This window comes from Urocitellus parryii, chromosome 1 (assembly GCF_045843805.1).
Source record: "Urocitellus parryii isolate mUroPar1 chromosome 1, mUroPar1.hap1, whole genome shotgun sequence".
Lineage (NCBI taxonomy): Eukaryota > Metazoa > Chordata > Mammalia > Rodentia > Sciuridae > Urocitellus > Urocitellus parryii.
In genome coordinates, this window is record NC_135531.1 from 71,651,770 (window position 1) to 71,667,850 (window position 16,081).

At 33.9% G+C, this 16,081-nt stretch overlaps 1 long non-coding RNA gene across 2 annotated transcripts in view; it reads left to right on the forward strand.

Moving 5' to 3' along the window:
• The window catches only part of LOC113196719 (uncharacterized), a 161,407-nt gene extending 145,858 nt beyond the window's left edge, over nucleotides 1-15,549 (forward strand). For both annotated transcript variants that reach the window (XR_003302588.2, XR_003302591.2), the window contains one exon: nucleotides 15,287-15,549. This is a non-coding gene — a long non-coding RNA (uncharacterized LOC113196719). The remainder of the gene's footprint in view (nucleotides 1-15,286) is intronic.
• Nucleotides 15,550-16,081: the final 532 nt, after the last annotated feature.

Consider the following 16,081-nt stretch of genomic DNA (forward strand, 5'->3'; position numbering starts at 1 on the left):
AGAAAAGAAGACCATAACAACTTAGTATTAGTAGTGGAAAAATGAATCATGGAGGTGTTCCTCAGTTTATTATATTAGCATTTTTTTTACAATACTTCTTGGCTTTATTTCTTTCTCTAATGTCTTGTGGATATCCCAGTTATAACACATTCTGAAAATAGAAATAAGGAAAAACCTCTCCCAGCCTCCTTTCCACATTTTCAATATTCTGTGAGTTTGACCCATTTATCACCTGGAGGGATAGTTCTTATTGCTTATGTAAGCAAACTGGAGTCAGCACAGGGGAGCCCTCATATTATCTGTCTCACTCTTCCTTTAATTTGGGAAAGGTAACCTTTGAAAATCGGGTGTTGGATGCTAAAATAAGGTCTGCAGCCAAGCACAGGGCTACAGCCCTTAATGTGTCTTTTGTCAGTGGAAGACAGCACTGTAACCTCTCTCTGAGGTGACATGTGAGACTTCATAGTTAGGAAAGCAGTGAGGTTTGGAACAGTGCCACTTAGGAATCTCAGGGTTGTCCTAGGGACAATGTAACCTCATTTTGACACGGCCAATATAACATATCAGAATATTGGAAACAAACTTATTTTCTTCCAAAAGTTTGGCTCAACTGAGTATTATTATGCCTTTTGTGGTTAAAAACAAGTCACTGTCTTTCCCAATTTCATGTTAGTTGTGTCCAGCATCCCTTAAATAATTCTTTATCTAGAGACAAAATAGTGTGTCTTTGGCCAGTCAACAAGACAATAAAGTTCATGGGACTGTCATTGGGAAATTAAATTATGGAAAATGGGCAATTGTGGCCAAAGAAAAATCTTGAGACAATTGCAAACATTATTGGTTTTCTTTTTTGGAAATGAAACTTTTTTTTTTTTTAAGTGAAGAGACAGAAAGCAGACCACCAAATTGAAAACTGGAATGATAATGGTAATTGAAAAAATGGTCTCCTAAGTTTCCCCAAATTGCTAATCTATCATAATTTTAGTGATTTTATTTAAATATATATTTTTTCCTTTTTTAAAACTCCAGAGATCATTCTGTGTTTCTAAATCTGATTTTAAAATAGATTTTCTAATTATTAATATCCTCCTACTTGTGCTATAGATCCTGGAAGAATAAGGCATGTAAATAAGAAATACTTGATGTGTTTTCTCATCCAACACAGTGGCTTGTGATATAAGCACTAACAGATAATGAATGTGGCCACACAATACTCCTAAAATATTTGAAAATGAAAATAAAATTATGAAGAAATTCTTCTTTTACTTCATACCATCATTAGTATCTCACTGATATTCTGAAAACTAAACTTTTTTTGACAATTTACATTTAACTAACCTCTCATAGTGGAGCAGTTTGACCTGTTTTAACAATTCTGCTTTAAGATATGTCTGTAAGGAAAATGCTCTCGATCCACAGTGCATGCATATAGTGGATACTTTGTAAAGAAACTAGGAATTTAAAATGAAATGTATGACAACCATTATTTCAGTGGATTTGCTGGGAAAACTCCGTTTTGGAAATGATTGTTGGAATGATTCTTGAAGTAGTTCCAATTAGTGTTATACATGAATATTAGGTTTAATGAACAACAATGAATAGTGTATTGTTGATAAAACTTAAGATAACAGTATATTGAAAAAAAAGTTCTCCATGTTGCTACCATTGCCACTTGAAATCAACACTTATATTTAAAAAGATTCTTCCATAAGTCATTCATATCTCTTTATATTCAGTCAGACTAGTATTCACCAGATTGCTTGTACCTGATAAGCAGACAGTCTTCCCAGGTGAGGCTTTCTGAAAAAATCACAGCTATTCTTCTGGAATAAATTATTTACATCCCCAGCCTGTACTCCTTCACCTACTGTGCAGGTCTTTGGCCTTGTTCATCAGTTTTTGGCTTTACCTCTTACTAGCCTGTGGCTTTTATTAAGTTGTCAGGCCTCTGTGTTGCCACTTTCTCTCCTGGAAAGTGGAAAATAAAAGTATAGCACCTACTTTTTAATGTTGCTGTTATGATTGTGTGTGTGTGTGCATATATTTTGGTAAGACACAAACCGACATGAGTATGTGTATATATGTGCATGTGTTTTTATATAAGCTATCTTAACTTCTCAGTATGAGTTATTGGTATTGTTGATAGCATTTTGACTTCTGTCCTATATTCCTTTAAGGTCTTGATCTTCCATGTCACCAAATGATCTTAGAATGGACTCCTCTTGGTGCTTCTATCGCTTGACTTCTTAGCCATCTGGGACACTGTAGAACAATTCCTTTTTCTGAAATTCACTAATCCTATTTCTGTCAAGCTTTTTCTGCCATTCTCCCTAGGTTCTTTTTGAGTGCTTTTGTTCTCTCTCATTCTGTAAATGTTATGCTCTTTCATGGCTCAGCACTTGGCACCCTGCTCTTATTGCTCTACTAATTCTCCTCCACCAATGCCATTTGGTTTTAGAATTTAAATGATCATAAACCTGCAAAATCATGACCTCTAATTTTATGTCTCCTACCTAGACCTCACTAATGACATCAGACCTCTATATCTATCTGCCTATTTGGCACTTTCTAACTCATATTCAACATGTTTGAAATTGGACTTGTCAACTTTCCTGTCCCATTTCTCCACCCAGTTGAACGGACTACCATTTACCCAGTTGCCATCACATGTGAGGGTTATATATATTTGTTTCCTTCATCCCTGCCACTTACTGATGTGCAATACCAAGTGATATAAATTCTTTGTCTTAAGTATTTTCTTTATCATATTTTAGCTATTTTTATGCTAATTTGTCTGTGACCTAAGGTACTATGGTAACTTAATAATTGATTTCTCTACCTCAAGCCCTGCCTTCATTTTTCTACAAAGAAGATACTTCTATGAAGTAAATCTAATCATGTTCTTCCTTTACTTCAGATTATTCAGTTTCCTTAACGTATGTATAGTCTAGCCTCTATGTCTCCAACTCACCCACCTCCACGGAATTCATGTTTTTCTACCTCTGGCATCTTGCACACACCAACTCCTCTTATTGAAACACTTTCCTAATTTCCTTACCTTTCTCTGGCTCAGCTAAAAAGTATGTGATGCTTTATCACTGAGCCACATCTCCAGCCTACACACACACATACATATAATACGTTATTTATATATATAATATATATATATATATATTACTAGGGATTGAACTCAGGAGCACTCAATCAATAGGCTATATTTCCAGTCCTTTTTTGTATTTTATTTAGAGTTGCTTAGTGCTTGCTGTTGCTGAGGCTGGCTTTGAACTTACAATCCTCTTGCCTCAGCCTCCTGAGCTGTGCCTGGCCATGTTTACTTTTGTCAACCTCATGGAATTATGTTGCCTTGCCTCAGTCCCTTTACCTTTCTTTCTTGATAGTACTCGAAATTCTAATAGGACATGTATTATGTTTATATTTTTTAAGGTTAAATCCATAGCATCTATCTTAATGTCAGTAATTTAGAACGTATAGAATAAAAGTATATAAATATGTGGAGATTAGACCATCAAACTTTTCTAGCAAGAATAACTAAGAAATGGATAAAAGCTCATAATTTGCTTTTCTTAAAGAGAATTTTGGAATGTCATTAAACAATCATTACAGAGGAACTGAGAATTCAATAGGAGAAGTAGAGTTGTTAAAGCACAGAATGATGTGACCAGAATGATTCCCTTTGTAATGACATCTAATAACCTAATCCTGGTGCTAGACCTAGTTCAAATATCTAGACATTGGGAAGCAACTCCACTCTCTACTGACCATAGCCAGGCACATTGCATTTTATTCAGTCAGTTTACTTTAGTAATCAAAGATCTTTATATTTAAATAAGAGAATTTTTATGTTCTGTGTGACTTTTACATAATACATTTTTGCATTGTATAGACTATTTTTTTCAGAATATATTTTAAAATAATGAATCATTTACCCCTTTTCCCCCCTACTGCTCCACAAGGGGGAAACTCATTTATACATTAACTGTCAATTTTACAATCTTTCATGTTTGTTTGGACAAAGGCTCTTAAATCGTATAACTTTAAACTACTAGTATTATTTTACTTAATTGGCTTACCATTTCAAGTGATTTTACTCTCACAATTCCCTCTGAGGTAGATGCCTCTACCTTTTTGCTTGTTTTATCTCCTCCCATCAAACCAAGTTACTAAAGGAGACAGATTTTAAAAACATTAAATGTTTTGAGGAGAAATGCTTAAAAACAGTACAAGGTAAAAATATCTCACTTCTTTAAGTGGTTTCACCCTCAGGTTTTCTATTTGCTCTCAGAAGTTTTAAAATTATTTTTATTAGTACATTATACATATTATTGGGGTTCATTTTGACATAATTACACAAGCATAGAATTTTATTTACTCCAATTCAATCCCCGGTAGAAGTTTTAAGAATAACTTTTGTCAATTTTTGTTCAGAAAATTTAATGACAAATATAGGACTTGGTCATTTTCATTTGACATATTCCATAACTTAAAAAGAAATGTTAGGTCATGGGCATAAAACAATATATAATCCCTGTTGCTTGATATATATACATGGACATATGTATATATGTGAATACATATATGCAGAAAAGTAATCTCCATTTACTGAATTTGTATATATTTATGGCATGTATGATTTATATATATAATGAATACAGGATGTGTGAATATATATAATCACACATACTATAAATTCTAATTTTGATACATATACATATATTGTATTATCCCAAATAATTTATAACTAATTTTTTAACTAATCTATCTTTTAAATTTAAAAAAATGTAGTTAATACCCTTGGGAAAATTGGCAATACAAAGGATGTCTAAAAATAATTTCAATTATAATTTACATTATGTTTTAAAGAAAACCAGGCTGTTTAGTAAGGAAACAAAATTTTTGGCATAATATATTAGGATTTCCTTCAGATAAGAGAAAATACAGTAAAAAGACATTGAATTGTAGGTCTTCAGCTCTAACCACTGTCAGGCTGCTCAGATATGCGTCTTAAATCACATAATATTCCTTGACATTTCTTGGACATAGCACACATTTTTATAGTTTGAGAGCTTTGCAAATGTGAGTTATGCTACCTAGTAAGCTTCCATTCTTATTCCAAGATTTTCTTCAAATTTCCTGTGTGCTGTGAAGTTATATCCTTAGCCTTCCATGATACTTTGTAGACATCTCTATTATTACTATATTATGTCACTTTCCTAATTTTTAAATCTTTCTCACAGGGCCTTGGTACTGTTAGGTGGGGAGCCTGGGCAAAAATGTTTGAAATTCTGAAAAATACATATATTGGCTATAAATCCTGAAAAATCTGCATCTAAACTAATGAATCTTGAAATGCCTATAAAATAATCTCAAGCAAATGCAACTCAACTCATATGTAGATATGCAAGTTATATTTAGTGTGAGAATGTGAGTGCATTTTAATGTTTTATATGATGTCAGGCCGATCTGTAAAACTCTGAATGGCTAGGGCGTGAGAAGTCTTAAATTGGCTCTATGGTCTCACTACACTTTGAGAACAAGAAGTGTGTTTTACTTATTTTTATAATCCCAAAGGTCAAAGACAGTCACTGGCATATGGTAAGTACTTAAATGTTGGTAATAAGATGCCTGGAAATTATAAACAACCTGAAAGTATTACATGGCTGAGTAAATGTTTATATCAATACATGTAGCCTGAGAGGCAGTGTTGCCTAGTGGTTAAGAAAATGGCATTGAAATCCAAAGCCTGGATTTTGAGTGTGGTTTTGTTACTTATCACAGGGGCAATTTAGAGTGAGTCATGTATATCTCTAAGCATAAATTCTCCTCTTCTTCAAAGGGGATAATTGTAGTGATTGCCTTTTAGTTGGATTAAATAAGACAATGTATGTTGAACCCCTAGCCTGTTGAATGACATGTGGTGAGTTTCCAATAAAAGTTGGGTTATTGTTATTATCCTTCTTCTACCCTAGGCAAAAGATGGCTCTAACAAAAATGATCACATCCATAGCATTTAAGTCTTTAAATAGATTTTAGTCTTGTTAGCCCAATTTGAGAAGAGAGACAGAGGTCAAAATGTACAACCTTCTCTTAATTCTCAATTCTTAACCAGCAACAGATTGCATACACACGAAAAAAAATGCTGGAATAAGTCAAAATTTGAGACTCTATGTAAATTTTTCAAAAAGTGGTGGTGATAAAAGCTTTCTTATTCTTGAGATAACATGCATGAAAACAATTTGTGATTCAGGATAGCAATACGGGTATGTCTTTAAGCCAAGTAACTCTTTGTGACACATTGTCCTTGCTTTCTAAAGTAGGCCTCATCTCACTTTTAATGTGTGAAAGGAGAGATTATTCAACACAGTGGTAGACACATTTTTGTTCTCAAGAACACTGCGATATCATTAATCTTCTGGCACGCCTGCAAAGGCGGGTTATGTGAATGCTAGTCTTTTGCAAGGCTATAAATAAAGTTTAAAGAGAAAAAGAGACAGAAAGAAAAGATGTTTTCCTGAAGCTTCTATTGCCACAGTACAGACCACATTAAGGGCGCAATAATTTACCAGTAATAACACTTTTAAAATCCTCTTTATGGGTTTTCAACATCTGTCTAGAAAAACCCAGCCTAAAAATAGAATCTGATCTTGTAATGCAGCTTGCTCAAATTGGGTTATCCTAAACATTCTCTTCACTGAATGATCACATATGACTATTAAGAGCTTATTTCTGGTATAGCAATGCTTTGTCATGTATATCATATGCTTAGCATTCTGTAAGATACTGTTGTACACATCTATGCATTAGGATATGTGTGTATGTGTGCATGGGTGTGTGTATGTATGTAGGGTAAGTAATTCCTTGTGGATGGAAAAGCCTCATTGAAAATAACCTTTGCTCTTTGGCTTCTGAAATGTAAAACACAAAGTTTATATCATTTTTTTACATTAGAAATTTCTTTCTATTTGATAGTATAATAGACCTACCTTGCATAATTATTCATGTTTGAATATATTCTCAGAAATAATGCTTATATACTAATTGCTGTCACAGCAAGCTTATGGATTATTGTTACTATTGTTATAATACTATTATATTATATGGGCTTGGTTTTCTCATCATATTGGAAGAGCTGATAGCTTTTGGGAGGTCAGATGAGAATCTAGCAAAGTCCTCCCCCTGATGCTTTTTCAGTGAGTGACACTCTTACAGACTTTATGAAAATATCAGGTACAAAACAATTAACATGACTGTTGTTTAGACTTGTTTTTATTTAAACTTATAGAGCTTAAAATAAAAATGTATTTTTTTAAAAACCCAATTTGCTTGTTCTAAAACTAGGGATAGTAGGAACATATCAACATTGTAAAAGCTATATGTTAAACCCTTGGCCAACATCATTCTAATTTTATCTGCTATACACCTTTGGAAGATTTTTTTCCCCATAATGTTTTGGAATTTGCAAATTCCAAACAGCTTTTATGTAACAAGCAAAAGACACTGCTATTTGAACTCTGTTCTATTCAGTTTTTAGGAAGTTTGTTGCTAAGAGAGAGTTGACATTTCTGGCACTTTTTCAGGTTGGGCAAACCTTGAATGTGCTCATATAGCACTCCTGATCCTTCTTACCTGGACTTCTAGAGAGCTCTGCCCATTGTGGCTCCTTGTCTTGCCCACTGAACTTTAGAGGCCTCATCTGGGGGTTTGTGATGAGATTATCATTTCTCTACTGGTCTTCAATTCACATGTGGCTCCAGTCTCATGAAATCCACATCTGGGTTGCTCATTATATTCTGTAACAGATTAGGAGGAACAGTTTGAATTCCTTATTCAAGAAGCATGCAAGTGGAGTTTCCATGCCATTTGCTCAGGAAGCTAAAAACAACAACAACAACAACAACAACAAAAAAAAAAAAACCACCAAAATGACCTAACTCTTCTCTTCAAATGGAAAGTTGGATCCTCAGGAGCCATTATGGCCTTTGGGGACTGAATCTTGACTGTTGTGAGGGGCAGTGCTGGTAATTATTATTTTTTTTTTAAATAGAGTTCTAAGTTGTTACAAATATGAGTTTAGGGAGCACAATGTAATGTTAGTTTACAGAAGAAAAAAAGCAAAGGAAAATAAAATAAAATAGTAATTCACATTTATGAGGTTTTTGTTATGTCTAGTTTAATACACAGTTGCCTCCTTAATTACTTAAATATTTTCATGAAGTATATATTACCTTCCCTACTTACTGAACAATGAAGAAAATACTCTGTGGAGACAGATTAGGAAACTTGGTAATGACCTCACAATTACCAAATGGCATAGAGATAATTCGAACCTAAGTTGGTCAGATTCTGAAGTTCATGTCCTTTACTCAACCAGGAGCAACAGGATTGACTCAGGATCAAATGTGGTTGAACAAAATTTCATTTACATGGTCCTTCCCTTCCCCTTCAGTAACCACCTCACTTTTGGTGGTCTCTATCCTATTTACTGTCCTGTTTTCCATAGATCTTGTTTTGCCCCATCCTTGTCCAATTCCAATGTAAATATGTTAACTAAAAATGTTCCTAGATGATTATACTTCTCTGATAGTTCTTTGTATTTTGGTAAAACCCAATATACTAAAATGCCTTCAAGATAAAATAATGTACTTTAGACAACATGACAGTTGGAGAATGTTGATAGACAAATATGAGCTAAGAAGCTGTGTCTTCTCCAAGAAAGAATTGGGGTTGGGGAAACTCAGTGTTTCCCCCTTAAATAGATTTATTTTTAAATTTTTTAGAGTCATTCCTCAGCTATTTATCCCCCAAAACTAAAATCAACACACTAGGTGTTCTTTGAGGTTCTGAACTAATTACATAAAATCCTAGGTTCTCTTTATTAATTTATATTTTATTCCCTCCTCTTAGAAAGACTCAGAATACCATGACAAGGCCTCAAGATGCTTGCTTAGGATACATTTCTTTTCACTAACCTTAAGTAGATCTGCTTCCTGCTCAGAAACCTGAGGTCTACTGACTCACAATAAGATAGTCACAAGTCTGCTTGAGTTGACTTTTCCCCTACTGGTTATGATACAGAGTTCTTCCTTTCAAGGCTAATAATTACTGACACAAAATGTTAAGGAATCTTAAAATAAACTTGCTAAGTTTACAAATGTGTAGAGAAAAATATATATCAAGAAATTAGAAAAATCTCTGGAAAAATTAATAAAATTGGGCTGAAAATATATTATCTAACTACTCTGACTCATCAATGGTACACTTTGTAAAAATTCATTTTTTTGTGAATGTTTATTAAATAGGATCTTATTCACAACTCACATTTTTAAGTTTTCCTTTTTCCTAAATTTGACATAAACATTTTCTAGGTGACTAAGCTTTATAAGATAGGTTGTCTTTTGCAGGAAAGATGGGAATAGTGCTCCACTTTTAATTGCATAGATGTTCTATAATATATCTACACTCGTGAATTACCTCCTTGTAGGCAATGCATAAATGACCATGTAATTTGGTCACAACTTGAAAATATTACTCAGATTATTATATAGATGCTGCACTCTAGTTCTCAGGGGAATGTTAGCATTATCATATTTTAAAAAGTATTGCATTCTTGCCATTTAATTATAAGTAAACATTGGGTTTGTTCATCAAAACTAATATTTAGAAAGAAAAGAATATATACAATTGGCATAAAATGTTCAAGTAAATAATCACTGTGTTTAGATCTGTTTTGAGGGCTGCTTGGATCTTTGTTCTATGTAGTTGCTGAGAATCTACTTTACACTGAAGAATGTCTTTGGGCTATTTGCAGCTGTTGTGGCCTGGCCTGGCCTTACACCATTAGAGGCTATCCGTGGGAAGGGAGGGAGACAAATTGTGACACTGTCCCTTATCAAAGGACCACACAGTTGTTCGCCACTTTGACTCCATGATGGATAGTTATCTTGAAGTTTGACGGATGTAAGGCTAAAAGTTTAGAGGAAAACAGTGCAGGAGCCCAGTAGCTCCTTGCTATTGACACTTCCTTGATAACGTGGAGTTAATCAATCTTCTCTATCGTCTTTAGCTTCAGTTTGCTTTCTGTTTAAGCGACATTTTCCCCACCTCATCAGATTGACAGGTCAGAAAAAGTCTAGAGGGAGAAAAGACAGAAAGTAACGCCACATTAGCCATCTCATCAAACTTCTGTCATTTTGACTGCATATACTGAAGACAGACACACAGATACCCATTCTCTGTGCATAACATGAATATACATGTTTGTTTTATGTTTTCATTCAATGAATGGTTGGAGAACAAAAAATACAATTTTATGGTCAAAAGTTGAATAATATTGTTTATCTTTAAAAAGATCCATGATTCTTAAAAGTATTTTGGTTCTTGAGAGGCAACTTATTAAACATTTGATATGTTTCCTCAACATTCATTTAAATATCTAATTTATTTGATGCTACATTAAAATTATTATTTTATATTTAAATATAGTGAATTTTTTACTGAGTTCCAAGTGACTAATTAATTTATATAAAATTGCTTCTGTCATGCCTGAAATCCCCCAGATCAGAACAGAGGACAGTCTCTGATTTTCATGAAGTTTTATCACCACAATTAGTGTATGAGATGAGAGAATGAAAATTTTTACAAAGATTTTATTTTTAGTATTTGAAGACATTTTGTCAGCTTTTAAAAAGGTATTATAATGTCAAATTCACCAACTTTAAGCACACAATTTGATGATTTCAGATAAATGTAATATAATTCTTCTTTGTAATCTTTACATGCTTACATCCCCTAACCACTGTTTTTCCCTAAAAAACACAGATAACATCACAAATTTGTATTTTATTCCTGTGTAGAAGCCACACCAATCTCTACTACATGTTTCCATTGTAGTATTAAGTGTGCTTTCCAAGTGAGCACTCTTATTTTTAAAATCTATGGATAGGTATTCATTTATAAAGTTCTTCAGCATTTATTTATTAAATTTCCCAATATATCACTTCTTTCCCTTTTTCTGTTTTTCTTTATTTTGAAATGGGTATCACTATGCTGACTAGGTTGACCTTGTTGTTCAGGACTCAAACAATCCTTCTGCCTTAGCCTCACTGGCAATTGGGGCTATAGGCATATGGCACCGTTCCTGGATACCAAGATATTATTTCTAATAGTTGATTATAAATCCATTATTAATCCACCTGGAATAAAAATGTCAGCAAACCCCAGTTTTATTCCATGTACAGCAGAGCATGATGTTTGAGATAATGTCCTACTTTCATGTCCAATGCATAGCTCTTTTTGAATCAGGTATTAACAACTAACTTTCTTTAGTCTGCTAGTATTTTATTACCAAAAGAATACTTTTGTTAACATTAAAATAAAGAATACTTTTGTTGCTGAGATATTGAAACAAAAATGTGCTTGACTATGCCTCAGTTAACTACTTTGCTATATTAAAAAAAAAAAGTTCTAAGCCTCAGAGAATTGTTGCAATACTAAGTGTGGAAGAGGAAGGCAAGGCAGTTTAGTTTACTCTTCTGTTTTGGCAAATGATCGCAAAGGAAGAAACTATAAGTGCATGAAAATTACTGTATATACCATTGACTGATGATTTTACTCATTAGTTATGAAGAGATTTTAAGTTTAAGAATGTTGGCTGGGTGTGGTGGTGCACGCCTGTAATCCCAGTGGCTTGGAAGGTTGAGGCAGGAGGACTGCGAGTTCAAAGCCAGCGTCAGCAACTTAGTGAGATCCTAAGCAACTTATTGAGACCCTGTCTCTAAATAAAATGCAAAAAGGGCTGGGGATTTGACTCAGTGGCTGAGTGCTCCTGAGTTCAATCCCTGGTATGAAAAAAATAATAATAAATAAAGAATGTTGCTCTTTAGATACAAATACAAAGAATTCTTATTGTTGGACATTATCAATACATAGTAGACACTTTTAGCCATAATGAATATACTACTTTAGTTATTAGACTTTGTTCTAGTCTTGTGCTTGTTATTGTTTTCTTTTGCAACTAAAATAGGTGAGCATAAATCAAGCTGCGTATCCCCAAGAAGTTGAACATGAATGAGAATCTTCTACAAATATTATATAGTAATTTTCTTCAATTCTGGTTATTATGCTTTGTTACTTTAAAGAGGTTTTCTACTAAGATGAAATGAAAATATTAATACATTAATAGTAAAACATTAATAAGGAATAGAAATTTTGCTGATGTGTTAAAGTTTACAGTACTGTAAATGGAGATGCAATTACTAGTCTAGATTTCACAATAAATCTAAAATGCTTCACATGAAGGCTCAAGTTATTTAGTTAAAGAAGGGGAGCAGCTATAGAGTGGAAATGATGATTTTTGGAAAAATATACAATTTTTAAATTTGTATACACTTTTGTTTAACTCTTTTTGTCTTAATTGATAATCCACAAACTTCCAAACAATCTGTAGACACTCAAATTTTTCTCTTCGGTGAGCACAAATAGAAAATATCAATTAAAAGGATAGAGATATAGCTTAAAGGTAGAGTGCTTGCCTAGCATGCATGAGGCCCTGGGTTGGATGCCCTGCATTAAAAAAAAAAAAAAATCAGTTAAATAAGAAAAGAACCTATGTTACTTTTCCTGAAGTTACTTAGAAAAGGAGTGAAAAGATTGCAATTACACTCTGTTTACATATTCTAAAAAAGCTTGTTTCCTGAACTTTAATCTCTAAATGCAAAGTTTCTTAGAGACTTGAGACTAATATGAACCTCAAAGTTTTTGAGGACTCCAGAGAAATTCTACTCTATTTTTTTCCATCAAGATGCAAGAGCCACAAGGAATACAGTTTTATGCCAATAAGTGTTAGATAAATAGCTGAACTTCTGAGCACATTTGACCCCAACATGAATCCTGCACAGTTCTGTCAACCAGGTGAGAACCCAAAGTATTTAGCTTTTCATCTGAATCCTCCTTTCCAGGGACTCTTTGTCTGTGCTTTAAGCATGTTTAAGCTCAGTGGCACACGTTGTAATCAAGCTCAGTGTTTTGAAGAATGACAAATATTGAAATGTGAAGGTAACTGCTAATATTTCATGCAACACTTGCCCTTTGTGCCAGTGCTCGGGCCACCCAGATCATCAGGATGGGTGTGGGCTACATCTGTTCTGCTGTCACAGTGTCTTTCCTAAACGAAGGGGTTGTGCCTGTGGTTTATTGCTGCCACATGGCTGGCATTGTTATTTCACAACCTAAAGTTCTTTCCTATTTCCCTCTTTGCCCCTGAAACCTTCACTCCTGCATGTTTTCTTTCCTCTTTCCCTGACTCTCTAACAGCTGAACTACATAAATGCCAAACAGCGACATGAATTCCTAAACAGAAGCTGCCATAAAACAACGCTGCTCCAACCAAGAAACACACATGTAGAGGCACATGACTGACAGGGCTCAAAAGGCAGGTTTTAGTAAATGACAAGTGTGAAGTTCTTATTGTTGCTCTAGTTGATGGTAGCTCATATTTACACAAAAAAAAATCATTCACATTTCAGAACAATTCAGCATAACTGGCAGCTTGGGAAAGAAAAGACTTAAAATCCCTTAAAGACAAGGAAGACAGGAGGAGCACAGAATCCAAAGCATTCTCTCACTTTGGAATATGTTGGCATCTTTTGATCGGGTTTAAAACTGGAATTTTGGAGAAGCAGCAGGAAGAGATGAAATTATAAATTATTTTTGTTAGGAACAAGAGAGAACAAGAGGGTGAAAAGAAAGCGTTTGTTCATCTTTTATTTGTTCTTAGCATAATTCCATTCAGTGTTAATTAAAGTCTTAAAAATTACATTACACTTTTGTACATACTCATGTCATTACTGTAAGAATATCCTGGTGTATAAAATGCATAAAGGAGATTTTGTGTGATGTCAATTAATTGCATGTGATTCATGTTATGATAATTGCTTACAAAATATATTATTTGAATATTGTTTTTCCTTAGTTAGAATAATGTGTAAGGTATTATTTTTAAAAAGGATATAGCATCATTCCATGTATGTCCTATAATAAATCAAGGATATTCTTAGCATCACATAAAAATAAAGGCATTGTTTGGTGTCCATCTACACCTAAAAAATAAATATATAAAAAAAGAATTTTTTCTTATAGTGAGATGGGTGGTTTACAGAGGAGTCAAAGCACAATAGAAGCCACAATATATTAAATAAATATGAAGTTTTTATTAAGGGCAAAAATTATTTGTAGCCAGATTAAGGACAGTGACTGTAGAGAGTGTTATCCTAGTTGCATGTTTCATTTTGTGACAGTAATACATCCAGTAATGCATCTTGTGATTAGGGGAATCTAAAGTAAGGATAGGTACTTTGGTGACTTTCACTCTGGTCAAAAATCTTGAGGAATCTGTTCTGAATATTTAATTGGCCAGCATTAACCAGGGGGTGTTGATAAGGCAACCAATGAAAGTTTTATTCCTTGTTAACCAGCTATAAATCATCATCTAAAGAATCTTTGTTTCAATACAAGTCCCTAAAAGATAACAGCTTTGCCATGTGGTGGATTCAATGGTTTAAATATGGCACCTGGCTTTGGATGTGTTTTTTAGGGAAGAAGGTTCTAACATTTCTTTAACACTGTTGTGTTTATGGTGGTGGTTCATGGTTTGTCAAACTGGTTCTAGTTATGATTGGAAGATTATCTCACTTGCTTCAGTAACCAAAGCATTATGATAATATGAAATCAGTTGAAAAAAGTCAAAAGGGAACAACAACAAAAAACACTTTGTGCAATAATAAGAATAATGATAATAATAATGAAACAATTCTAGTGAGTACAGAAAAACAATAAATCAAGAAAAGACCATTGATCCAATACCTAATAGAAGAAAAATTGTGGCAATTATACAGATACTTCCAATCTTCTTCGAAATTCTAAGAAATTAAATTTGATCAAATATTGTGGTCATTTACTTAAATATGGAGGCTCAATTTGAATATATAATATTTTCTATGCTTTTTAATATGGAGGAAAGAAAATGTGCCTTTTTATTGCCTTGAAATGCCTCTATTAAGAAATAAAAACTTCATAAATTAGAAGGAATCTTATAAAGTACTAAATCCAAAGCTTTCATTTTATAGGTGAGATAATGAGCTGAAGTAGAATGAATACTTAAAACAATAATGTGACACACTGCTTAGCTGTTCATATAATTCATTTTTCCTTCCTCCTTTGTAGTTAAATGTGAAAAAAAAAAGCAAGTATCCTGTCTGTTCTCTTTTCACAGGTTCCTTTCTGCCTGATCCTCCAGGGCCAGCCTACAACCTGTCTGCTGACTTGGAATGCAGGAACCCAGAAGCCTATGAAGTGGCATATGTTCAAGAGAAGCCTAGAACCTGAATCCCTGTGGAGAAGGCATCTTTGCTGTAGCCCTGTAGGCTTTCATATACAAAGCAATAAACTTTGTTTCTTAGGTCATTGAAGTTTTGAAGTACATTTATTTTGTTAAGTAGTGTACATTAATAAGAACATGTATTTCATAGAACAAGATTTCTTCCGTTTTGTCAAAGAAATGAAATCAGACAAGTTGCTGTTGCAGAGTTGGGAGAAGTAGTACTCTACCAATAGCCTGATCGTTAACCTTGTGTTGTGATGGTAAGTTTCAGTTCACATCCTCCTCTATTACCCCACCTCTCCAGTGTTCCTTTCCTTCTTTTCTAGTCTCACAATTATGACTTTATTATGAACTTTTGTCATTTGAACTTCCATTGTAGCGTGAACCTCCTGGCTGGTTTCCAAGCCCCTAGAGCCTCTCTTCTAGTTCTTGTCCTTATAAGAGAATAATCTTGCTCCAGAGATCTTTAATGGCTCCCAACTATCTAAAGATGCAGTAAGTATTTGAAGATCCTGGGATGCCGATGACCTCTAAGCATACTTTGCTAGGCTGATGAGATGTGCTCCTTTCTTTCTTTCTACTGGGGATTGAGCCCAGGAGTGCTTTATCACTGAGCTACATCCCCAGTCCTTTGTATTATTTATTTTGAGACAGGGTCTCACTAAGTTACTGAGGCTGGCCTTAAAC